Source organism: Loxodonta africana, chromosome 27 (assembly GCF_030014295.1).
Source record: "Loxodonta africana isolate mLoxAfr1 chromosome 27, mLoxAfr1.hap2, whole genome shotgun sequence".
Classification (NCBI taxonomy): domain Eukaryota; kingdom Metazoa; phylum Chordata; class Mammalia; order Proboscidea; family Elephantidae; genus Loxodonta; species Loxodonta africana.
The window spans coordinates 22,662,195-22,687,295 of record NC_087368.1 but is presented as its reverse complement, the minus strand read 5'-3'; the positions used below and the strand labels follow the sequence as shown (position 1 = coordinate 22,687,295).

Genomic DNA, 25,101 nt, shown 5'->3' with positions numbered 1-25,101 from the left:
CTTTAGCTTTTCAAAGTTGTAGCAAGAAACATCAGTTGAGAAGCATTGTGTCTTTGAAAGCTTCTACTAACTGTAAACATATTCTCCTAACATGATTTACTGGACAAATAAGCACCTTGAAAAGGCAAAAGGATTTTTAACAAGAACAATAATTTTTTCTTTAAATACACATCAAGTAAATTTTAAGAGGGTGAAAACGGACATTATAGACAACTACCGTGCATTTATCTTAGTTGTAAGATCAATATTTACATACATTTTAGTTACAGCCTATCTACTTGAAATAAGTGATTATAATAATTGGTAATTTATCCTGCACCATCTCTAGGGAGCTTGCCACTTCACTGAACACAAGTTGGCTATATATGGGGTCCATGTTGTTGTTTAGGTGCTGTTGAGTTGATTTTTGACTCAGAGAGACGAAAACTTCCCCATAGAGTTTCCTAGGCTGTAATCTTTATAGTAGCCGATTGTCAGTCAGGTCTTTATCCCAAGGAGCTGCTGGGTGGGTTCAAACCACAATCTTTCAGTCAGCAGCCAAGCGCGTAACTGTAGCACCACCAGGGCTCCTTAAGGAGTCACCTAAATGTATTGTTTGCCTTAAGAATTTCAGTCATCACAACAGCTAATTTTGTAACTGTTGTTGTTAGGTGTGGTTGAGTCCGTTCCGACTCATAGCAACCCTATGTACCACTGAACAAACACTGCCCGGTCCTGCGCGCCATGCTCACAATCACTGTTATGCTTAAGCCCATTGTTGCAGCCTCTCTCTTCACACACACACACACACACACACAGTGGATTAGCAAATGTGACTTCACTTTTGCTCCACTTAGAATTACAGGTAGTCCCCCAATTTATGACGGGGTTCCATTCCAATGACTCTTGTAAGTCGGTTCTGATGTAGGTCAAATACCTCATTCTTTTTTTTAGTTTTCATTATTTTTACCTTTTATTATCAGTATCTTTATAAATTTGATCTTTATTTGTCTTTGGGGGGTGGAAACATTACATATAAACTTACAGATATATTTTAATACATACACACATCCATAAAAAAAAATACACAAATCGTAAAGTTTACTCCAACAATGAAGAAGAGCTGGATGCCGCTGATACTTTGTCAGTTTCAGTAATAACTCCCCTGAGGACGGAGATGGCATTTCTAGCCAGAAAATTAGTTTCTTTTTCCCTTCATATATTTAGTGGTAACATCTCATTGCTTCCCAGATATGCGTATTGACATCAGCAAAGCAATCAGCGTTTGGGTCCGTGTTTTCGAGCAACGGGAGCCCCTAATCTAGTTTAGAAAACTCAACCTATACAGCAGAGCAGCGTTCTGAACAGTAAATCATAACATTGTGAGTTAACATCTGAGAATGATAAACATCAGCAAATTACACGCTGCGTTATTGTACGTAGTGCATTTTACTAACGACAAAATGTCCCCCCCAAAAAAGGGCAGTTGTGAGTGCGGTTCATCATAACTCGAATAGGTTGTGAATTGGGGACTATCTGTATTAATTTTCGTCAGAATCTGCACTGTTAACGAAGATACTTCAAAGATTTTTAGGCAATGATCAAAGCGAAATTATGCATAATTATAACAATAGTTAACATCCACTGAACCATTAAAAGGTAGCTATCACTGCATTAAACACGGAATTTTCACGGTCTCAGTCCCAATCTTACAGTTGAAGGAAATGATCCACAGAAGATTTAAGTAACCCGCCTAAGGTTATCAATATAGCTATCAAGGAAAGAGTGAGGGCATTTTTATTCTGCTTTTGAAACATCATTATGGAAGAAACTCCTGGAGTACTTCTAAGGTGTAATATTGAAAAATTAAGATGTTTAATTTAGCAAATAAAAATCTGACCTCAAACCTCTTTTCTGCCCAACTCCTCTCAATAAATAGACATTGCTGGTGATGTCTGGCATTCTCCCGAGATCTCCAAGCACTCAGGTGCGGAGCTTCATTTTCCTCCTCAAAAGGCAAGAGCCAAAGGACTATCAGTAGAGGAGGCTTGCCTCTCCCCAAGGCTAGAAGCCTGGAACAAAGACCAGCAGATTTCGGGGCATCCAGAGCAGAGGACCCTGACCTCCCTTCAGGGCTCAATTTGCCCAAACCCAGGTGACCCTCCCTCATAGGCTCAGGTGTCCCTCCTTCATAGGCTCAGGTGACCCTTCCTCATAAGCCAAACTGCTTCTGGACCTTGTTGACTGTGACAGCCATGCACAGTTTAGGGACAAAGAGGGCTCCTCTCTGAATCCCCCAAGAACAGACGCTGTCTTGCCTTATCCTTGTGTCTTTGCTCTTGATGTGGGACATCTGCACTTGAGCTTCCAGCAACAATACTGTACTTGAGAGTGATTAACTCTTGTTTTTCAATGTGTTCACTGAACTTTTAAAAATTCTCTAACTGTACCCTAGTCCCACGGGAAGGGAGGGAAACGGTGAGGAGATAAGGGGGAAAAAAGGGGCGGGGGGAATGGTCTTAGATGCTTCTCTAAGTGTTTTTCCTCAAGAATTCTCATTCATTTTTTGCCAAAGCACCCTGTTTGGGACCACGGCACCCCACCAGGTATTGCTATCATTAACATTACATCACACAGAATTGCCTGTTACCTGTCTGCATCCCCCTCTAGATTATAAATGCTTTGAGAGTAGGAGTTATTTGAGGTTTGCTGCTTTTATGTCATCTATAATATCTCCATGTAGTACACTAGACAGGATACGTAATATCTCTTTACATATAGTGCAGTATTTCCATCTTCTAAGCAGAGATGGGAAACCCTGGTGGCGTGGTGGTTAAGCACTACAGCTGCTAACCAAAAGGTCAGCAGTTTGAATCCACCAGGTGTTCCTTGGAAACTCTATGGGGCAGTTCTACTCTGTCCTATTGGGTCGCTATGAGTCGGAATCGACTTGATGGTAGTGGGTTTGGTTTGGGATTTTAAGTGGAGATAATACATATGCTAACTTTCCTCACAGGGTTATTGCATGGGTAAGATTATTCAGTAGAATAGAAAAGCTTAAAGAAAAGCTTCATAATTAACATTAATATTTAACTCTAATCCTCATAATAAACTGTAAGGTTTCTTAGAACATTCTTAACACACATGTGTCATTACTTTCTGAGTACGCTAAAAAACAGGGCTGGCAGCTAGTGCTGTCTTGCCCTATCTTTACTTTCTTGATGTGTATTCCTGGTCCTGGAAATCTATGTGAAGGCCATGAGCAAGGAAAAATCAAGGAATCATATCCTAAAGGTTCAAACTTTAAATGTTATAGAAACACACACACAAATTTAGCCAAACAGAACATTCTACACAAAGTAGAATCACCCCCTCACTTAATACAAGTTCCCATCATGCTCTGGAGCCCTGGTGGCTCAGTGGTTAAGAGCTCGGCTGCTAACCAAAAGGTAGGCAGTTCAAATCCACCAGCCATTCTTTAGAAACCCTATGGGGCAGTTCTACTCTGTCCTATAGGGTCACTACGTGTCGGAATTGATTCAATAGCAACGAAGTTTGGGTGTTTTGTTGCTGTTGATATTATGCTTTAGGAGAGTTGAGAACCTACTTTTAAACTTGGCAACTAACAATTTTATCCTAAAACTAAAAAGAAATAAAACCATAGCCCCGAATTTACAATGGAAACACCTCCTTCTGCTTACCATTGAACATGTCCTGTGCAGTGGGTTGGACTGTGTTCCCCCGATAGATATGTTAAAATCTTAATCTCCAGAACCTGTGAATGTGATCTTATTTGGATTTAATTAAGATGAAGTCATACTGGATTAGTGTGGGCTCCTAAATCCAACGACTGGTGTCCTTATAGAGAAAGGAGAGGAAGATTTAGAGACAGAGACACAGAACACACAGGCACTGGGAGAAGGCCATGTGTCGACTGACGCAGAGACTGCAACGATGCAGCTACCAGCAGAGGAACACCAAGGACTAGCAGTAACCAACAGAAGCTAGAAGAGGCAAAGAAAGCTTCTTCCCTGGAAACTTCAGAGGGAACATGGCCCTGTCAACACCCTGCTTTCCGAATTCTAGCCTCCACAACTGTACGTAGATAAACTTATGTTGTTTTAAGCCATCCAGTTTGTGGTACTTTGTTATGGCAGCTCTAAGAAACTAATACAGCCTCTCAAGGAGGAACACAGAGCAGTAAGAGCAGAAAACAGAAATGAACACCGCATCATTTTCTCAGTCGCCTTAGACAGTTATTTAGGATAAACCATATGTTGTCTTTTTATCTTCCAACCAAGTAAGAGCATGTTAATCAGGGAGCAGCTATAAGGCTACTTCTAGAAAATTCTACCCTAGGGTTCTTATGTTCTACCTACATCCTACTACTTGATTGTGTTCATGTTCACCTGTAAACCACATTGATTTCTGGTTCAGTATTATATATTAAAAAAAATTCCTCACTCTGTCATTCAATACCTGTTTTCTAACAGCCAACTGTGTAACTCTCTCCTCTCTGCTGTTTTTCCTACCTTAGCGATGCTGTGTTAAATGGCGAAATGTGCTACAGGCGCACAGAAGAAACCATTTCAGATGATATAAACAATCTGCTTTCTGTTACTCCTGAGCAAGTCAAGCCAACGGTCAAAAATGAAGCCCAATAAATGACACCATCAGTATCATCCTCTTTAATCATGAAGTGTGATGAACCACACTCATCACTGTATAATAGCTATTAATCTTCTTTGGGTGCTGTGGCTGCTCAGATCTAGTAACAGTTTACCATGAAAATAGAAAAGAAGCATTTCGCCAAATCCAAGGATCCACTCTTCGAGTTACACAAAAATCAATGCTGACTTCTGACAGCATTGTTTATAACCTTTGAGGGAATGTCATCAAGGGCCCACGCATTTGCTCGTGGTTGGTATTACTTTCTGGTAAAGCAAAAGAACAAAACCTATTAACAAGTGCCCTTCTAAAGGAAAAGAAAATGAAACTACAGAGCTCCAGTAGTTACTGTGTTAATTTTGACTCTTTTGTACTTACAGTCCATGGTGGGTGCTGCTCCTCTGAGCAGCTTTCACAACTGTCAAAACTCTGCTCCCGATTTCCAAGTATGGTGTAAAATGAGCAAAAACTCATTTCTAAGTCAGATCCTGTACAACTTAACACAAAGATTTATGAGCTGTAAGAGCTGGCCATCAGAGAGTCATATACTTCAGCAGACCTAAAGCCTTACCATGGGTTAACACACTTAGCAAGCTTTAAATTATATCGAACTCTCCACTGGGAAATGTGCTGCAGGAACGCAGTGGCCGCGTGTACACTAATTTACAGATTTGGACGTCCAGTGTGACCCTGGTTTAATGGCTTTTCAGATAATTCTTTTTTTTTTCTGAACAACTGAAGTTATTGTTGTTAGTTGTCATGGAGTCGATTCCGACTCATGGAGACCTCATGTGTGCACAGCAGAGCTGCTCCATAGGGTTTTCAGGGCTGTGATCTTTCAGGAGCAGATCACCAGGCCTGTCTTCCTAGGCACCTCTGAGTGGGTTCAAACCTCCAATCTTTTGGCCAGTACTCAGGTGCTTGACCGTTGGCACCACCCGGGGCTCCCTAACAACTAAAGTACCCAGTCCAAATCAACACTAAATGACTTTGTTTTGAAAATATTTTCATCAGCACAAAAAAAGGAGAAAAGCATTATTTCTTTACAAACACTAGAAGAGACTGATAACTTGATCCTGAGGCCACACACAAACCATATCTAGCTCTAAATAAATCTGAACAAATCTGTCTTGGAAGTAATACAGCCAGAATGCTCCTTGGAAGCGAGGATGGTGAGACTTCATCTCACATTCTTTCTGACATGTGATCAGGAGGGACCAGTCCCTGGAGGACATTATGCTTGGTGAAGTACAGGATCAGCGAAAAAGAGGAAGACCCTCGACCAGATGGATTGACACAGTAGCTGTAACAATGAGCTCGAGCATGGCAACGACTGTCAGGATGGCGCAGGACCCTGCAGTGTTTCGTTCTATTGTACGCTGAGTTGCTCTCAGTCGTAACCAACTCGAAGGCACCTAACAGCTCTAAATAAATGAGCTTAAATAATCTTTTCCAAAAATGTGTATAAAGCATTTATTTATAGTGTATTTTTTAAATGGTCTTATTTTACTAAATACAGGATTGTAGGCAGAACTAGCTCCATCTGACACTACAAAGAGACTATCATTTGATGTCTTGCTGTACTTTTATTGGTTCTTTATCACCTGTACACTATCTTCTACATATAATATTAATGCAGGGCTGCAGTCAGGAGCCCTACATGCTCCTTATCCAGCCTCCAAGTCTCTGGGCCAGGGGCTCCTGCCAGACGTTCAAAACAATGTCACTTCATGCCCCTACCAGAAAGTTCCAAAGGCACACACAAATACCTGCATTTAATTTCAGAAGGCTCTCGTATGCACCAGGGATTCCATAAAACTCAAAAGAAGAATGACTAAAGTAGGAGGAGTACAGAATCAGAAATCTTTACAAAACAGATTTAATAAAAATGATTTCTGTGCTGCTGGTAATTACTTCTAAGAGGAGTAAAGGGAGGCAGAAGTGAAAGATTTGAAATACGAGAGGTTTTATGTGCGATGTACAGTAAAGTGTAGAAATGAAATGGCATGACAACTGGGGTTTCCTCTAAAACACGCCACCAAAACAGCATGAGGCAGGGGGATGGATGCAGAGGGAACAGGTGAGATAATATGGCAAACACTGATCGCTGTGGATGCTAAGAGATGGGCATATGGGGGTTTAATTCTCTGCATATGTGTAGGATTAGGCTTGTCACAATTAAAGCTTAAAATTTTTCAAAAACAACCCTTCAATTAAATAAGACATCAAGATGATGCCAAGACATCATTTTATATGTGGCCACTGAGATAGAAGGGAGGAAGGTCAGAACCAGGGCTAAACTGGCAGGTAGCTGCTGACCCTAGGGCTGTTGCCATTATACAGGCTCCCTCAGCTCTCACCTGAGTCTTTCAATTCTTTCCAAAAGAAATACAGAAAAAAAAATGTAACAGGTTAGTTTTGGATGAGGCTCCCGGAGGAAGGGAGGAAGAAAGGAAGGGCATGAAGCTTGATACTCACTTCCATCAATAGTCAAGCCCTCTTTTTCAGGCCTTTCTGAAAGTCAGGGCTCTCCAGAGAAAAAATGAGAACATGCTGTCTTGGTGACATTCTTTGGGGAATATCTTACAGTATGTGAAGCTGAAGGAAAAAAAAAAAATGTCTACGAAACAGTTGAGGAATTTGGGGAGAAAACAGCCCATAAATTAAAAATACCACTAACAACGGTCACTTTAAGATTTGGAATGGGCTTCCCTGCTGACCTCCACCCCACCCCTCCCTACCTGAGAGCACTGACTTTATAGAAATTATGCCAAGAGAGATAAGTGAATTAAGTGGAATGCTCTGTGGCACAGTTTAGCAGGCAATTCATCATCAGGGAAGTCTCGAGTACTGCCGGCTGAATTTTAAAGCACTGTCTCCAACAAGGCTGGACACGCATGCCTCCGGGCACACACATTTGCTTTAAGCTGGCAGGAGAACTGTTTCCTCATTCCATCTTCCTTACAGCCAACTCAATTACCCTGGTCACAGGGTCAGCAGGGAGAACCCCATGGATAATCTTTTAGAAATCTCATTTTAAGGATTAGTTCCAATCTCCCGTTGAACCAAAACTTTTACCCTAGCAATCCATAAACCACGAACTTATTTGAGCTTTATTATGGTGAACTTGATGCATAAAAACCAAAGCTGCTGCTGTCGAGTTGATTCCGACTCATAGCAACCCTATAGGACGGAGTAGAACTGCCCACCTTCGGTTAGCAGCTGAGCTCTTAACCACTGCGCCACCAAGGTTCCAAAATTATTATTATTAATAATAGCAGCAACAGTAATAAAAAAAAGAACTCCTACATGTATTAAATGAATAGGTTCTTTAAATCTCCTTTCTCACTTCTTCAATAACCTCATAAACACCAAAACCCATTGTCGTCGAGTCAATTCCAACTCATAACAACCCTATAGGACAGAGTAGAACTGCCCCATAGGGTTTCCAAGGAGTGGCTGGTGGATTTGAATTGCTGATCATTTGTCAGCAGCTGTAGCTCTTAACCACTGCACCACCAGTCCTCCAGAACTGTCCCAAGTAGGTATTATTCTCTCCATTTTACAGACGGAAAAATGGAGGATGGCTCAGAGAGTTAAATAAATCAGCCTTCAGCCACAGAAGTAGTATGTGACAGATACTGGATCTGAACCTAGGTCGTTTTGACCTGCCCATTCCAGTATGCTGCACCATTTCGCCAAAGAAGAAGGTAATCAAAAAAGGCAGCAAGAGAAAGAGAAATGAAAAACCCATTAGTAAATCTTTGAGAACTGGTTGACTATGGGAAAGACTAACACTGTCTCCTCTTTTTGGTTCCGCCTTCCAGGTAGTCAACTTAAACCCACAAGGACTTTTAAGCGACCCAGTTTTATACTCAGGTTAGAGTCTTTTTTTTTTTAAACAACATTTAGATTCTTAATGGGAAGAGTTTTATAGAGAAAAGTGTCATTTTTTTAAAGACTTAGATTTTAACTCGGCCCTAATTATGGAAAACGCAATAGAAAAGTCATTGCTTTTGGGTGACCAACTCATGGCATCAGAGACAACACTGACAAGGAATTTGATTTAGACTTGCATTGGGGATAAAACGGTATCTCCAAAAAAGAGAATTATGCACATTTTAAAACGCCCTAAAATGAATACCATGGGCCACAAAAGTCCCTACATAAAGGTTTAAACAGAAAGGTAAAGGCACTAATCAATGAACTCACCCAAGTCCAGTCAGACTTGCTTTTCTTCCTCTTGCATTTCAATGGATGGCCCCATTATCAACAGTCACCCCAGTCAACAGCCTGGACACCCCTCAACTCTCCCTGTCCTCTTATCACCTTATAGACCTTTTAGAATTCTTGAGGAAAGTCTCTAACAGAATCTAATAGGGAAAAATCCCATGAAAAAAAAAAATCATAGCTCTCTACAGCCGTTTGCCAGTACCCAGACTTGTTAACCAGTAAAAATGGACAATGTGGTGTGGTTGAAAAACACTTGTGTGTTAGAAGACCTGACTTTTGACTGATGTTTTGTGCCACTAACGTGCCCTGGGACTTCTGAACTGAAGGTAGTAGGCACCAGACCCGTGTTAAGTGTTTTACATAACTTCGTTTCGTTCTTAAAACTCAACAAGTAGGTTGTACCATTTCCATTTTAAGACTATATAGGCTCAGAGGGTTATATACCCTGCTCAAGTGTACAAAGCTGTGAGAGACAGACTTGGAATCCAAACCGAGGCTTGTCTATCACATTATACTATCCTACGTGACTTCCCATCTAAAATCTTAAAATGAAGGCAAACCCTAAGACACTGTGTAAGAAACTGTTGCTGTGATATATTTTTCAAAACTGCATTGGTTATAGCAGCATCAACTGCCAATTAAGTGCCAGTTTTGTCTCACACTTTATTTCAGCATCAGAAAAACACCTTCACACCTGAAGCAAAGTGACAAACCAGACTTCATAATGCTAAAGAAGTGGCTCGAGTGAATAGAGTAACATGTTTTCAGGCAAATAACACAGGCCTTTTACGTCTGTTTGCCAACTGCACCCTCCGCGGTGAGGTGTTTTCATAAGCGCACGGTTGGCAAACAAACGTAGAAGGCACGTGTTGTTCACGTAAAAACACGGTGGTGGGAAATGGACTGTGGTGAGCTACTCATCTCAGAATTTTCTTGTATTCAATGTAGCCACACCTGCATAATGTGATTTTGACAATGTAGAAAGGTGACGGGAACTTACAGGCAAATTTTCTCCGCCTGATGCCATAAAAGTATTAAGCACAAACAGACACATTAGGCTTGGCAAATATTTGAATGCTAGAATTGGCATTTACCTCAAACACAAAGTATACAAATCATGTGTTTTTTAAACAGCAAAAGAATGCTGATTTCAATAAGAATCTATGCAAAAGAAGGTGCTTGGGGACTGCTATAACCAAACTCATTAAATAGAATAAAAAAAGAAAGAAAACTAGTAGAAGGTCTTAACAATGATTATCTGTTTGATTCCAAGTGGTATATTTCTAATAGTCCCCAAGTGATCTATTTATCAAATAACAAGTTCCCACTCATCAAATAACAAGAAAAATGAACTCATAGCTCAATCTTTATGAATGTAGGAACAACTGGGTTATCCGATAAAGAATGGTAAGAGCCTGTGGACTATGGGTGATAAATCTAAGGTAATTACTACTTTCTGCAGAAACATTCCACTGATGTGGGTATTTATCTTTAATGAATAGATGTCACGCTACAGAGCAAGGATGGAGAGGGCAGTTCGAAATACTGGCATCAAATCTTATCACAGTCACATAAAAGGCCAACGTTCAATAAGTACCAATACGGTATGGATGCTTCTCATGATATGGTATTCCAACATGCAGCATTTCATTGCTACTCAGTTTACAAATAAGAAAGTTATTATTGCGTGTGTGTGTGTGTGTGTGTGCGTGTGCGTGTGCATGCGCGCAGAATCCAACACTGCTCTTTTAGGAAGAAATGTAAAGGGAGCAGAATTAAGAGACTTGGGCAGGGGCTTCTGTTTCTGGATTAGTCATTAGTACTCTGCATCCTGTTCCTGCTCCTGGTTGCAGAGAAAATGGGGCACCAGTGGGGAGGAGGCAGAAAGAGAGACACGAGAGAAGCAATAATGACAGTCACAGCAATGATCCACTGTTGGGTTACTGACATGGTTGATTCTGTTGGCTGGAGGTGGAAAATGCTTTTTGTTTGTACTCTGTTTAATCTGAAAGCTACTACTACCCTATTATGGCACTGACTCCGTACAATCACGCTGAGGTTTTCGCTTGCTGATGACAGAGCTCCGTTATACAGGTACAATGCTTCTCCATGCAGAGCTAAACCTGTATCCACAGCCAACACAGAACTGTTCCGTAGAGGACTGTATCATTTCACATCAACAATTTACAAACCACTGAACAAACCGTAAGCTTGAATTGGAAAATAAGGCCTTGGTAATTAATGGCACAAGAGTCATTTTACTAGATCCCAGAAGAGGGAAACAGAAGACGTTGTAAAGGTGTGAAATTTTCATCTGTTTTTGACAGCCTCGGCAGCACCCATAAAGTCCAGCCTACGGGCATTGCTCTAAATGCTCAGCTCACATACTGCAAAGTTAAGGGATAACTGTGCAGAAGAACTACGTTGGTTCAAGAAATCAAATTCATCTGCCTTTCATTCAACTTTTTTATCTTCACCTAATTTTATGAAACAATTTTCTTGTTAATTTGATTGTAAGGAAGTACAAACCCTTTAAATGGCAAGATCCAATACCTTCCAGGCAAATTGGCCTGCCACTCACTTTCTAAAAGCAGCTTCCGCTCTACACCCGAGCCTGCCATGTATGGTCCCCCAAGCAGCCTTTAGCCCATCAGGCTTGAGGCACGTCAAGGTGTGTGATGTGTGTGTGTGATGTGTGTGATGTGGTGCGTGATGTGGCTATACTCTAGCTGGGTGGGGCTCAACTACATCTCTAGTTTAACGCCCACACAGGCATTGGGTCAAGGCCACAGTCTCATCCTGAACCTTAAGTGAGTGACATGGGTGTCACAACCACTCACTGTCTTGTGCTGGATCAGGTCCCAGACATTTTTAAATTGCTGTAATTAAAATGAGCTTTTGTGCTACAGCTAATGTACTCCCATTTAAAAGCATATAACAGAATATTTACTTAATATATTACAACCCTGAGGCATCACAGCTATATAACTAGTGACAAATGTCAGGTAAAATGGTTTTTTCTATTCTGCGGCTAATGAAAGCTGGTCATGTATGTTGTTTACAAATCATTTCCAAAGTAAACTTGGCTAAAATACGAACATACTTTTGAAATATCAGCTTCTGGATTACAGTTCTTTTCTTTGTGGCGGGGGGGATTAAAGTTCTTAAAACATTTTCTAAACTATACCAATCCTCTTATCTAGTACTCATTTATGGGGACTGCCCACTAATTTTTGGTAAATCTGAACACCATTCTATCCAGAACGGTTTAGTAAATTGTTGGTACATTTCCTCCTGGCAAATGTACCCTGAAATACTTGTGATTACAGGCCTGACATTCCATGAAAGCTGTTTTGCAATGTCCTATTCTTTTCTAAGTATATACTGTTTGCAAATAAAGATAATGTAATTATGTTATCAAGTAAAGGACCTAAAGTGATGAATGGAAGAAATAAAACAAAAATGAATATAAGCTTAGAAGGCAATTATATATATATAAAACAGATATATATAGTGTGTGTGTGTTCCTGTGGTAAAATACATATAACATTTGCCATTTTAAGGTTTTTTTACTGTATAATTCAATGACATTAACTACACTCATCATATTATACAACCATTACCACTAACCCTTTCCAAATGTTTTCATCACCCTTAACAGAACCTTAGTGCCCCTGAAGCATTAACTCTCCTTCCCACACCCCCCTCACCTCACAGAGGGGTTATGTCACTTGTCTGACCTCACAGAGATAGAGAATGGCAGATCTAGGAATCTAACTCAGGTCTACTGATGTACTTGGATTCCCAAGACCGTACTCTTTCCACTAAATCCTGCTGTTACTGTGCCATGGGACCTCAGGGGGCTTACTTAATAAAGCCTATCTGGGATTATAGTTTTTATACATGCCTGAAAACATGAAGGTGAGAAATTGGATCCTGGCCCAAATTCCAAGTTTCCAACCAAATCTTAAGATATTCTGTCTTCTGGAAATGTTTATAAATTCGTAGGCAAAAATTAAGTTTTGCATATACTAGAAAAAACTATAATCATAGCCATTATACCAAATTATGAAATGAATAAAGACAAAGAAAAGCTCAGTAATCAAAGAGAACTATTCTTCAAAATACAGAAGTGATGATCGGTTTTAACACTGTATCTAAAGTAACGATTTAAGAAAATCTTCCAAATTTACCAATAAAATTTGGATAATGAATATGGGAGTAAATAGGTAACTGATTCACACGAAAACCAGTGTCATTATTTTCGCTTGTATACTTAGTGAAGCTATCATCAAATTGGCAACACCCACGTGAGTTTTACTCTGGAAGCCTTCCTCTTCGCTCTGAAACGATGCTCACACACTTCTGCTGTCATCTCCCTATGCTTCTAGTCATGTGGACGGACAGAACAGAGAGCTCTAACACCCAGATTCTCTCTTCTAGTTTTGTAGGTCACCAGACAATGAAGTCAACACAAAGGGAAATTTACACTTCACCCTTCTTGGCATTAGAAGTTACAGAAGATTCTGGGTTGATTCTTAGAAAATTAAAAAAAAAAAAAAGAGGGATGTCTTCCAAAATACAGATCAGGGAGAGAATTAGGGTAAGGATTAAATGAACCAAAAGAATGACAAAGCCCAGAAGTCTACCAGTCAGAGAAACTAATTTTACTCTCATTCACTCAAATACATAGTTGACTGCTATTGTACAATGCTTCTGGAATAGCTCGATGAATGTACAGACAGCATATTTTAATGTCCTGTAACCTACCCAGGTCCCTGGGTGGGACAGATGGTTTCCACTCGTCTACTTACCTAAAGGCTGATGGTTTGAACCCACCCAGAAGCCCTGTGAAAGACAGGACCAGCAATCTGCTTCCATAAAAGTCACAGCCAAGAAAACCCCATGGAGCAGTTCTACCCTGTACATGTTTCAAACAAATTAAGCACTTTTCATCATGCTGGAACAAAAAGGATGAAACACAATTCACACCGATTGTTTCTCTCTCTTCACCCCAAGGTGACTTTCAAGTGCTGAGGCGCGCGCTGCCTCAAGAGAGACATGGCTGGCCTTAGGGAACAGCCTCACTTGGCTGCTGCGTGAACCCTGATTTCTACCGTTTGGCTTGTCCTTGAGAAGAAAGTTGTGAGAGATCAAGGTAGTTCTCAACACATCGCCTACGTAAGCAGCAGTCCCTCCTCCTGACCAAGTCTTACAGGCTTCCCAGCTTAGTCGCCATGTCACCAGAAGAAGCAGGTTTGCTCACTTAATTAAATAGTCCTTACCTGCTTCTTCTGTTACTTAGTAAGTAGAGAGCTTTTCCTTCCAGTAGCTTGATTATTCCCACAGTTTGTAGGAGACCTGAGGCTTGCTCAGGAGGAGGGGCTGCTGGTTATTTACATGACGTGTTGAGAGCTACCTTTTCTTCTCTGAGATCCTGGCCCCTGGAGTCCCTCACTTTTATCAGTTCTTCAACACCTTCAAACAGATTTGTTTTTGTTTTGTTTTGTCCAGCTTTTCTGGTTGTTCTTGGCAGAAAGGTTAGGATACAACAAGCTTATGCACCATTACTAAAAGTAAAATTTTCCCAAAGTTCAGTTTTTTCCATAATAGGACTGGATCTTAAACAAGTAAACAATAAAGGTATACTCTTGAATATGCTTGAGGACTTCAGAAGACCAAGGTTTACACATTTAAGTGAAAGCATAGAATATCTTTAGACACTACACTGAATTCCAAGATAAATTACCGCACAAAATAACCAATACTGAATCATTTCCTCAAAAATTGGTATCTTCTATCTCTTTACTCTGTCTCCAAATATGATTACAAAGTGCACTGGGAAAGCTGCTACCTCAGGCTAAAGGAGCCAAAACTGTAGGCTCCGGACTGCAGGCCCCCATCCAGCACAGTCCAAGGGCTGTGTGGTTTCCACTCATTTCAAACCAAGCAAGCTCTCTGCCCATTAGGCTCAGATCCCCTACTCTGTCTGAAGACAGAGTATTAACCTCTGTCTAAACTCAAAACCTAGAGTATGAAACTCCCCATGCAGCTCTTCTCTGTTTTCAGCAATCACCAAATAAAGGACATTCGTGTGTGCGTGCACGTGCGTGCGCGCGCTTTAAGGGAAAGTTTACAAATCAAGTCAGTCTATCATACAAAAATTTATATACACCTTGCTATGTACTCCTAGTTGCTCTCCCCCTAGTGAGACAGCACACTCCTCTCCACCCTGTATTCCCCATATCCACTCAGCCAGCTTCTGTTCCCCTCTGCCTTCTCATCTCCTCACTATACAGGGGCTGCCCATACAGCCTTATGTGTCTGTTTGAGCCAAGAAGCTCACTCCTCACCAGTATCGTTTTCTGTCTTATAGTCCAGTCCAATCCCTGTCTGAAGAGTTGGCTTTGGGAATAGTTCCAGTCTTGGGCTAACAGAAGGTCTTGGGACCATGACCTCTGGGGTCCTTCTCGTCTTAGTCAGACCATTAAGTCTGGTCTTTTTATGAGAATTTGAGGTCTGCATCCCACCGCTCTCCTGCTCCATCAGGGATTCTCTAATGTGTTCCCTGTCAGGGCAGTCTTCGGTTGTAGCTGGGCACCATCTAGCTCTTCTGGTCTCAGGCTAATGTAGTCTCTGATTTATATGGCTCTTTCTGTCTCCTAGGCTCAAAATTACCTTGTGTCTTTGGTGTTCTTCATTCTCTAAAGGGCATTTTAACGGTCTAAGGAGGATGTTACGGATTGAATTGTGTCCCCAAAAATGTGTGTTGGCTTGGCTGGGCCATGACTTGCAGTATGGTGTGACTGTCTATCATTTTGTCATCTGATGTAATTTTCCCAGTTATGTTAGTGAGGCGGGGCTCAATCCACAAGATTAGATTGTATCTTGAGTCAATCTCTTTTGAGATATAAAAGAGAGAAGCAAACAGAGAGACAGGGGGCCGGCCTCATACCACCAAAAAAGCACCGGGAGCATAGCGCGTCCTTTGGACCCAGGGCCCCTGTGCTGAGACGCTCCTTGACTGGGGGAAGGCTGATGACAAGGACCTTCCTCCAGAGCCAACAGAGAAAGAAAGTCTCCCCCTGGAGCTAGTGCCCTAAATTCAGACTTTTAGCCTACTAGACTGTGAGAGAATAAACTCCTACTTGTTGAAACCATTCACTTGTATTTCTTTTAAAGCAGCACTAGGTAACTGAGACAGCAGCGGTCTGCAAGTTTTTTTCTGTAAAGATCCAGATAGTAAGCATATCAACCATTGCATGGCCTCTGTTGCAACTAACTACTCAAGTCTTTTGGGCAAAAGCAGCTATAGACAGTACGTAATTGAAAACACAAGGCTGTGTTCTAATAATTGCGGACGATGAAATTTCGATTTCATATAATTTTCACTTGTCACTAAACATCTTCTGATTTTTTTTCAACCATTTAAAAATTGTAAAAACTATTCTTAGCTTGTGACCTGTACAAAAACTGGGGCGGGAGGGGGAGGGCAGGGACTATAGTTTGCTGAGCCTTGCTCAAAAGCACTGTCATCCCATAAAACTAATCAATTCCTGGCTTTGATTCGAACACTCATTCATCCCTCTTCCTAAACTTTTCCACCATGCCTCTATGAAGAGTGCTTCTCCAACTTCAGTGTGCACATCAGAATCACCGGAAGGGCTTGTTAAACTACAGATTAAAACAAACAAACCCCAAGCCTACGGCTGTTGAGTCAATTCCGACTCATAATGACCCTACAGGACAGAGTAGAACCACCCCATAGGGTTTCCCAGGAGTGGCTGGTGGATTCAAACCGCTGACCTTTTGGTTAGCAGTCATAGCGCTTAACCATTGCGCCACCAGGGCTCCAAAAGCTACAGGATAAGAGACCTTATGTTCAGCGTTTCTGGTTCAGCCAGTCCAGGGTAGGGCCTGAAAACCTGCATTTCTAACAAGCGCCCAGGTGATGCTGATGCTGCTGGTCCAGTGACTACGCTTTGAGAGCCCCCCTATCATCAGTAAGCTCTAGCATATCCTCAGCTTCTTAGAATATGTTCTTTACTTGCTTGACTTAATTAAAGTCTATTTGTTTTCTAGCTGACATTTTGGAGGAGCTCTGGTGGCACAGTGGTTAAGAGCTCAGTTGCTAAACAAAAGGCCGGCAATTGGATCCATCAGCTGCCCCTCGGAAACCCTATGGGGCAGCTCTACTCAGTCCTTTAGGGTTACTAGGTGTCACAATCGACTCGACAGCAATGGCTGGTTGCTTGGTTGTGGATACTTTGGAAGTCCTTGGTGACATTTTTCTTTCCCCTCATTCTTCATATCCAATAAAACACTAACTCATGTCTATTTTACCTCCTAAATGTATTTTGATCTATCCACATCTCTCACCTTACTCCAACTTACCATCATCTTTTACTTTTAACATCTTCTGACTGTGATCCCCACATCTCCTCTACCCCATTCCAATACATTCTGCAGAATGCACACGGTGGGATCTTTTTAAGATGAAAATCTGATGTCACTTCCTTGCATAAAACCACCCTTCAAAGGCTTCCCAAGGCCCTGCAAACCTTGGCCCCTATCATTTCTCCTGCTTCATCCTCACCTTGCTCTTCTGGCCTATCCTTGTCCTCAAGACACTTTCATCCTGGCTTTCACACTGGTTATTCTCAGCCTGGAATAATTTTACTCAACTTCTCTCCCTATTCAACCAGTTAACACTATTCATCTTTCACTTCTCAGGCCCAAATCACATCCCCAAAAAAGCTATCCTTGACCCTCACGTTCCCAAGACCAGGCCAAGATCCCCTTAACGGGCAATCTTTCTAAACATCTGTATCCATATTAAGATAATGATAAAAATAGGTAACACTTATTATGCTAAGCACTGTTCTACGCCCTTCATATATTAGGTTATTTAACCTTCACAAAAGTCTACAAGGTAGATGCTATTAGAACCCTCTTCTTTCTTTTTTTAAATACATGAAGGGACTGAGGCATAAAGAAGTTAAATAATTCACCCAAGGTCAAGCAGCTAATAAGTTGAAGATCTAGAATGTAAACTGAAGCTGCCAGTCTCCAGACTACACATACCGCCTCTTGCCCTGTACAAGGACTTCACTAGATTTTAAGTTCCATGTGACCAGGGGAAGAGTTCACACAGAGTCTAGCATACATGAGGTATTCAATCTGCTGAATGAATGAATGAACTCACTGCATTCTTCTGAAAATATTATATATTTTATTCACTAGATTAGGGAGTCTTAGTGGTGTACTGATTAAGAGCTTGGCTGTGAACCAAATGGCTGGCAAATTCTTTTAAGGCTTATTTCAAAACTGAGGTTTTCTGCCCTGCCATTGGTCTCAGCATAAACCATAGCAGACTATCTTTAAACAACTACAGGTAGTCTCTGATTCACGACGGGGCTTCGCTGATAGCTCCGTCCTAAGTCGGTTCTGACATAAGTTGAATACCTCTTTTTTTTTTTAAGTTTTTATTATTAACACCTTTTATTATCAGTATTGTTATAAATCCAATCTTTGTCTTTGGGAGTTAGAAACATTACGTATAAACTTCCAGATATATTTTAACATTGTATGTAGTCCATATTACAAAAAAAATCGTTTAAGCACAGTTCATCGTAACTTGAATACATCGTGAGTCGGGGACTGCCCATATGTGGATCAAGTCCTTTATTTTCATACCCGATACTTACATCTACATGATAAAACATTTTATTAAATTTCTGTGACAATTATTTTTAGAAAGGAATAGGTAGTCTCATGGAATTTCTTTATATTCAGAGGGTATATACTAGAACACAGATGCAGGAATAATGTTATCTTAAAACAAATCATCACTTCATTCTCTTTATTATTTTCAGACATGATACACATGTGGCTCACAACACACACTCTCCATAACTGAACTCTCATTACCCAAATTCAGAAACTGAACAGAGTTGCTTTCCTTTTATTCAAGCTTTCACTGTCACTCACTAGAGAAACTCAGGAATCCAATAGAATCGAATGGTAAGGAATACGTGAATTTATTTTGACATTCCAAATTAGGGAGGGCATGGCATTTAGTTGTTGTTTATCCAAGAAAGGCATGGGTTCAAAAAAGGCTGAGAAACATCTACATAGATTTTAAGTGTTACGGGGAAGGGGATCACGTTTTTTCATTGTTATGTCATTCCAGTACCTAAACAAAAAATAAAAACAAAACAAAAAAACCAAACCCAGCGCCGCTGAGTCAATTCCTACTCATAGCGACCCTATACCTAGCACACAGTAAATGCTCAATAAAAATTTTGACGAGTGCTTAATGACTTAACACACAGGCAACGTAGTGTCTTCATCCCTGAACACGTACATGTTTGCATTCCAGATAAATTGTAAATTTATCTTAAATCTACTATTATTATGGAACTAGGATTTAAAAATTTACAGCTTAACTAACAGTTAATGTAATTGGCAACTCAAGTGGATTTCTAGGAACTGAACTGCCCGCTTTTTACCTTAGAGTTAGGTAGTTACAAACCCTAGTTTTGGAGTGTGATAGAGCGCTACTGACTAGCTGTGTGGCTTTGTGTGAGTAACCAACCGTGCAAATGTTTTAGGTTTCTCATCAGCAAATTGGGAGTAATCTGATTGCCGCGCAGGATTACTGTGAAGAATTCCAACGTACATAAAGCAAACAGCATTCAGTAAACAAGGAACAGTAAATACCTACGTATCCAGTAAGTACTAGCTGCAACGTCACCACTGTAATATACCCAAATATAAACTTGTGTATCCACATCAGTACTTGTTCATTTGTTACAATGGGATGATGGCTACTGTGATTCAGATCAGTGGTGTCACTCGGGTTGGTGTCACCCGGTGCAGTAACTCATGGTGTCACCCCCACCGTGGACCATCTCCCGTACCAGGCCGTAAAGAACCCTAGTCAGGTTTTTGCACTAAAGTTACCCGTAGTCGTCATCTCCATACGTACCTGAATGTAACGGCAATAGCAGTGACAGAAACAACTAGCAAAATTAAAATTACACCTTGAATTACAATATCCTACGCACAGCCTAAATGTATTTACATTAATTTACTTTCATGTGGCTAAGTGAAAACTGGGTAAGAATTTTCTTTTCAATTACTACTTCATTCTCAAAAAAGTCACTGATACAGGTTCACAACACTAACACAATCTTGTACCGGAAACACTGGAATTTTTGACAAAATCAGCACCTATAGAAACACGGGCAGCAACAAAAACAAAGGCATTTGTTTGTAGCGCGTGCACCGTGACTGGGTAATAATGACAGCTCTGACTGGAGCAGGTTAGAAGGTTCAAAAAGTAAATCAGCACAGAGTTTTAGCCTTGTGGGTGTATCGATACATGTAAGTTGAGCTTATGAAAAATGTTGTTGTTTTAACTAACTACAGGGATATTTTTATTAAAAATAATAAATTTCTGCTGGAACACTGCAGAAAAATTTTATAGACAGTCATCTTGGTGTCACCCCGACAGTGTCGCCCAGTGTGGTCCACGCCCCCCGCACACCCGAGTGACACCACTGACTCAGATTTAAGTGTGAATGCTCAAAGTAAAGATGTAACGGTGTTTCCTGGCTTTAGTACATGAAAAACAGAAAACCACAGAAACAGTAATCGAAATTTTACAGACCCTTTCGATGGGTAGGTTGTTCAAAGCAGAAAAATATCTACAAAGCTGAGCAAGAGAGTGTTTTTTACAGAGACCTTTTAAAGCAAATAATCTTTTTGGAGCCTGCTAAATCACACACTCAGACAAGACTATTATGTCAGCTTAAAGAAAAATACATCGATGTGAAAAGCTCTCCGTATTCTCAGGAAGTCAGTCCCACAAGAGCTATTTTAGAGTCTCCAGAATGAAAATATTAGGAACTGATAATAGTAATACTAAAACAGAAACCGTAAAGTTAAAGAATTGATACAGTTTTAGAAAATTCACAGAAGGAAAATTTCAGGCTCAGAATTGTAACAAAATAATTCCAATGCTTTCAGAAATGATTTTTCCCCCAACTTTCCAAAGGCGCATAATTTACCAATGGCAATTATAATCACTGGCTGTGCGACCTTACACCTTTAGTCACGGTGATATTTTGGCCGTTAACCCCTTTTCCAGCTCCCTCCCGCCCATGGAAACCACTAATAAACTTTGTTCTCTATACATTTGTCTTTTCTTGTCTTTTTATATAAGTGAGGTCAAACAAGACTTGTCCTTTTGTGGCTGACTTACTTCACTCAGCACAATGTCTTCCGGTTCCGTCCACATGGTAGCACCTATGCACCAAGACTTCCTTTCTCCTACTGGCTGAGTAGTTTTGCACTGTGTGTACGCACCTTTTGTTTATCTATTCAATCTGCTGATGGGCTTTTAGGTTGTTCCCACCTTCTGGCTACTGTGACTAGTGCTGCAATGAACACTGGTACACAGGTCTTCATTTAAGTCCCTGCTTTTTCAAGTCTTTTAGGTACATACCTAGAAGTGGAATTGCTGGGAAAAAAAATTTTTTTTTTTTAATGATCCAGCAGAAAGCCCACAAACTTATTTATTTTCAATAAAAAAGCACTCTTGGACACCAGGTATGGAAAGCTCAGCCTTTAAGGCCAGTTCAGGTGTGCTCCAGGATAAAGTCTTTGTGACTTGGGCAGCTACTGCTTGCTCAGCTCTCACCCTGAACAGGATGGGCATCTAGGCCTTAAGGCTGCCATATGGCTCTGGCCCACGGTGGCTTTGGTCTCACTTGGCTGACTAGGTTTTGACACCTTGTCAATGCACAGTCTCCTTAGCATTCTATTTACTCTTACTCTTACTCTTAAGTCAGGACTGACAACTTGTGCTGATCTAACCTGGTTACATCATGATATGAGTAGAATACGAGATCATTAGATTAATTCCCACCATAACATCCCTTCACTCACTGCCAAAAAGCTAGGGGGCTTCCATAAACTAGTACGCCAGATGTAGTATTTGGTATGATTCAAGATGGGATGACTTCTGATGTACGGCACACACTCCCATGTGCTTTTGATAATTTTCTCACCTTTGCCTACTTGTGTCTTTAAGATCCTAAAACTCTGCCCAGTCAAACACAACTCTATTTAGAGAAACTGGTACAAATGGTCTTGCTTGCCCTATGAACTAGTCAATTACTTCTGCATACCAGATGCCACTCCTATCAAAATAGAAGAGAAGCTTGTACTTTATGCCCAAACATCTCCTGTTATCCAACTCACTCTCTTCTCATGGTGATCCCGTAATGCTCGTTTGTCACCAAACTCAAACAGTGCTAATCAATAGTTTGAGGTTAACTTGTAAGGGGTGACATGCCTTGAATCTTGTTCAGCCCCCTGATCAAATAATTCTGATGAAAGCACAAAATACAGAAACATTCATATACAATTTTATTCCTAAATATTTGTAAAGGTGCGAGAGATACAATAAAGCACAATGAGTTCTTTCGGTATTTACTGTGGTCTTACTGTATTTGAGAGGCTGTGTCAGGAGCTGGGACTATGAAAAAAAGTCCTGGCTTACGAAAACTATAAAAATTTGACAAGTCTGGCGCACAGACTGCTCTACTCTATCCAATCAGTATGGGCTTTTCTTAAAAATTTGTATGAGCCGCCAAAAATTAAAAATCAGACTCTCACAAAGAAGTGCATATCTAACTTCTCTCAAAAAACAAAAATATCTAGAAAAACTACGCAACGGTTCATACTTGGCAACAGCTGGTTTGAGCTGCGTAGCAACTGTCCTCCTTTACCGCGGTAGTATGCACTCTCCTTAGGTCAACTGCCACAACACAGTTCATAAAGAAAATGTTCTATGTCCTACTTTGGTGAGTAGCATCTGGGATCTTAAAAGCCTGAAAGTGGTCATCTAAGATACACATCTATTGGTCCCAGCAGGTTCGGAGCAAAGGAAAATGAAGAAAACCAAAGACGCAAGGGAAGTGTTAGCCCAAAGGATTAAAGGACCACATGAACCAGGCTCCACCAGCCTGAGCTCAGAACTAGATGCCTGGCTACCATCACCTACCACTCTGATAGAGATCACAACAGAGTCCCAGACAGAGCAGGAGAAAAATGTAGAAGAAACTTCAAATTCACAAAAAAAGAACAGGCTTATTGGTCTGACAGAGACTGAAAGAACCCCCGAGACTGCGGTCCCCAGACACCCTGCTAACTCAGAACTGAAGCCACCCCGAAGTCCGTCTTTCAGTCAAAGATTAGTCAGGTCTACAAAACAAATGGTCACATGTGTGAAGAACGCACTTCTTAGTTCAAATATACGAGACCAAAGGGGCAACTCTTGCCCAAAGGCAAGTCAAGAAGGCAGGAAGGGACAGGAAAACTGGATGAATGGACACGGGGAACCTGAGGTGGGAAGGGGGAGAGTGCTGTCGCATTGTGGGGATTGCAACCAATGTCACAAAATAAGATGTGTGTAAGTTTTTGAATGAGAAACTAACTTAAGCTGTAAACTTTCACCCAAAGCCAAAAAAAAAAAAAAAGAGTATGTGCTCTCTTGTTGTTAAGTTGCTGTCAATCAGTTCCAACTCATGGCGACCCCATGAGTACTGAGTACTCCACAGGGTTTTCAAGGCTGGGGACCTTTCAAAAGCAGATTGCCAGGCCTGACTCCTGAGGCATTTCAGGGGGCTTCCAAGGGCCAAGCTTTTGTTTAACCACTTGCCCCACCTCTCCAGTCCTCCACAATCCCCACCACTCCCTACTGTTCACCTGCTTTACTTCACTACCTCAGTGATCCCTGCAGGCATCATGGTGCGAAGCATGACTAAGTGCTGTCTTGGCAGCAGGACTTCTGTCAACACAGCAGAATAAACTGAAGCACGGGAACCCCTCCCAGAACAAACACATACAAATGCTTATAAAAGACAAGAAAAGATCTGAAGACAACGGCAACTCCCCAGTTTTGGCAGCCTTTGGGGTTGCTGGTACTTGATACAGGCTTTTGTGAAGGTTTTGATACACATCCAAAAGTTGTGGCCTCTAGACCTCAGGAGGTGGAGGGGCTGAAAACAAGAATCCTGCATAAAGCTGAGAACCTCCAAGAGTTGCTCTGTCCTTTAAAAGAGCACTAGAAAATTTCACTCACTCGTATGGGAGTCAAGAGGAAAAAAATCATTCTGAGATATTGAAATACCAGACCTGTAGAGTACCATGTATGCACAAAGAACTCAAAAAACAGGGAGTTTTCTAACTCAACCATATTACCCACATTTATTAGCTGATAAATTCTTACGTAAAGAGCTTTCCATCATCAACTTGAAGAGGCAGGGTTAAAACTTAATTATTTCCCTTTATATACCAATTTTCAAAATAAGGAATTAAAGTAATAGTAATCTCCAATGGTAGCAAATGTATTCTGGTCAGCTCTGTATTATGATGGGCTCATGGGTTTCTTCTTTATCTAATGTTAACCCTGGTGGCATAGTGGTTAAGGGTTACGGCTGTTAACCAAGAGGTCGGCAGTTCGAATCCGCCAGGTACTCCTTGGAAACTCTACGGGGCAGTTCTACTCTGTCCTATAGGGTCGCTATGAGTCGGAATTGACTCGACAGAAACGGTTTTGGTTTTTGGTTTAATGTTAAATCAATTACAGTCATCTTTTCAGGTTCCAAATTACCTCAAATTTAGACAGTGGGACTCTTATGCTCCACCCCTCCTTAAGTACTATTTTATTGTGTTTTTGGTGAAGGTTTACATAGCAGTTTACGTTCCCATTCAACAATTTTTACACAAGTTGTCTGTGACTTTGGTTACATTCTTTCCTACGCCCTTTTAACACACTGGAAACCCTGGTGGCGTAGTGGTTAAGTGCTACAGCTGCTAACCAAAAGGTCTGCAGTTCAAATCCACCAGGCACTCCTTGGAAACTCTACGGGGCAGTTCTACTCTGTCCTATAGGGTAGCTATGAGTCGGAATCAACTTGACGACAATGGGTTTTTTATTGGGGGACGGGGAGGTTAACATACTACAGTTGGTTTTTGAGTGCTTCCTTGTTTCTTGGCACAAGATATCCCAGGCTCATCTTATACTTTCTCTCTCCACATCTGAAATCAGTTGTTTCTCCGAGGAGTCTAGGTTTCTTTTTGTGGCGAATGGTGATTAGAGAGCAAGTTCTATACTCGCTGTCACCAAGATGTCATTGTTTCAGGCCC

General features: G+C 41.0%; 1 protein-coding gene and 1 long non-coding RNA gene across 3 annotated transcripts in view; both read right to left on the bottom strand.

Annotated features, from left to right (window-relative positions):
- LOC100669970 (ubiquitin-conjugating enzyme E2 E2) overlaps window positions 1-25,101 on the bottom strand; it is a 351,147-nt gene that overhangs the window by 171,544 nt on the left and 154,502 nt on the right. The gene's annotated exons all lie outside the window — the stretch shown is intronic.
- LOC135228759 (uncharacterized) overlaps window positions 1-25,101 on the bottom strand; it is an 87,219-nt gene that overhangs the window by 29,068 nt on the left and 33,050 nt on the right. For both annotated transcript variants that reach the window (XR_010319585.1, XR_010319586.1), the window contains exon 4: window positions 1-25,101. This exon is cut by the window's left edge and continues 29,068 nt beyond it. This is a non-coding gene — a long non-coding RNA (uncharacterized LOC135228759).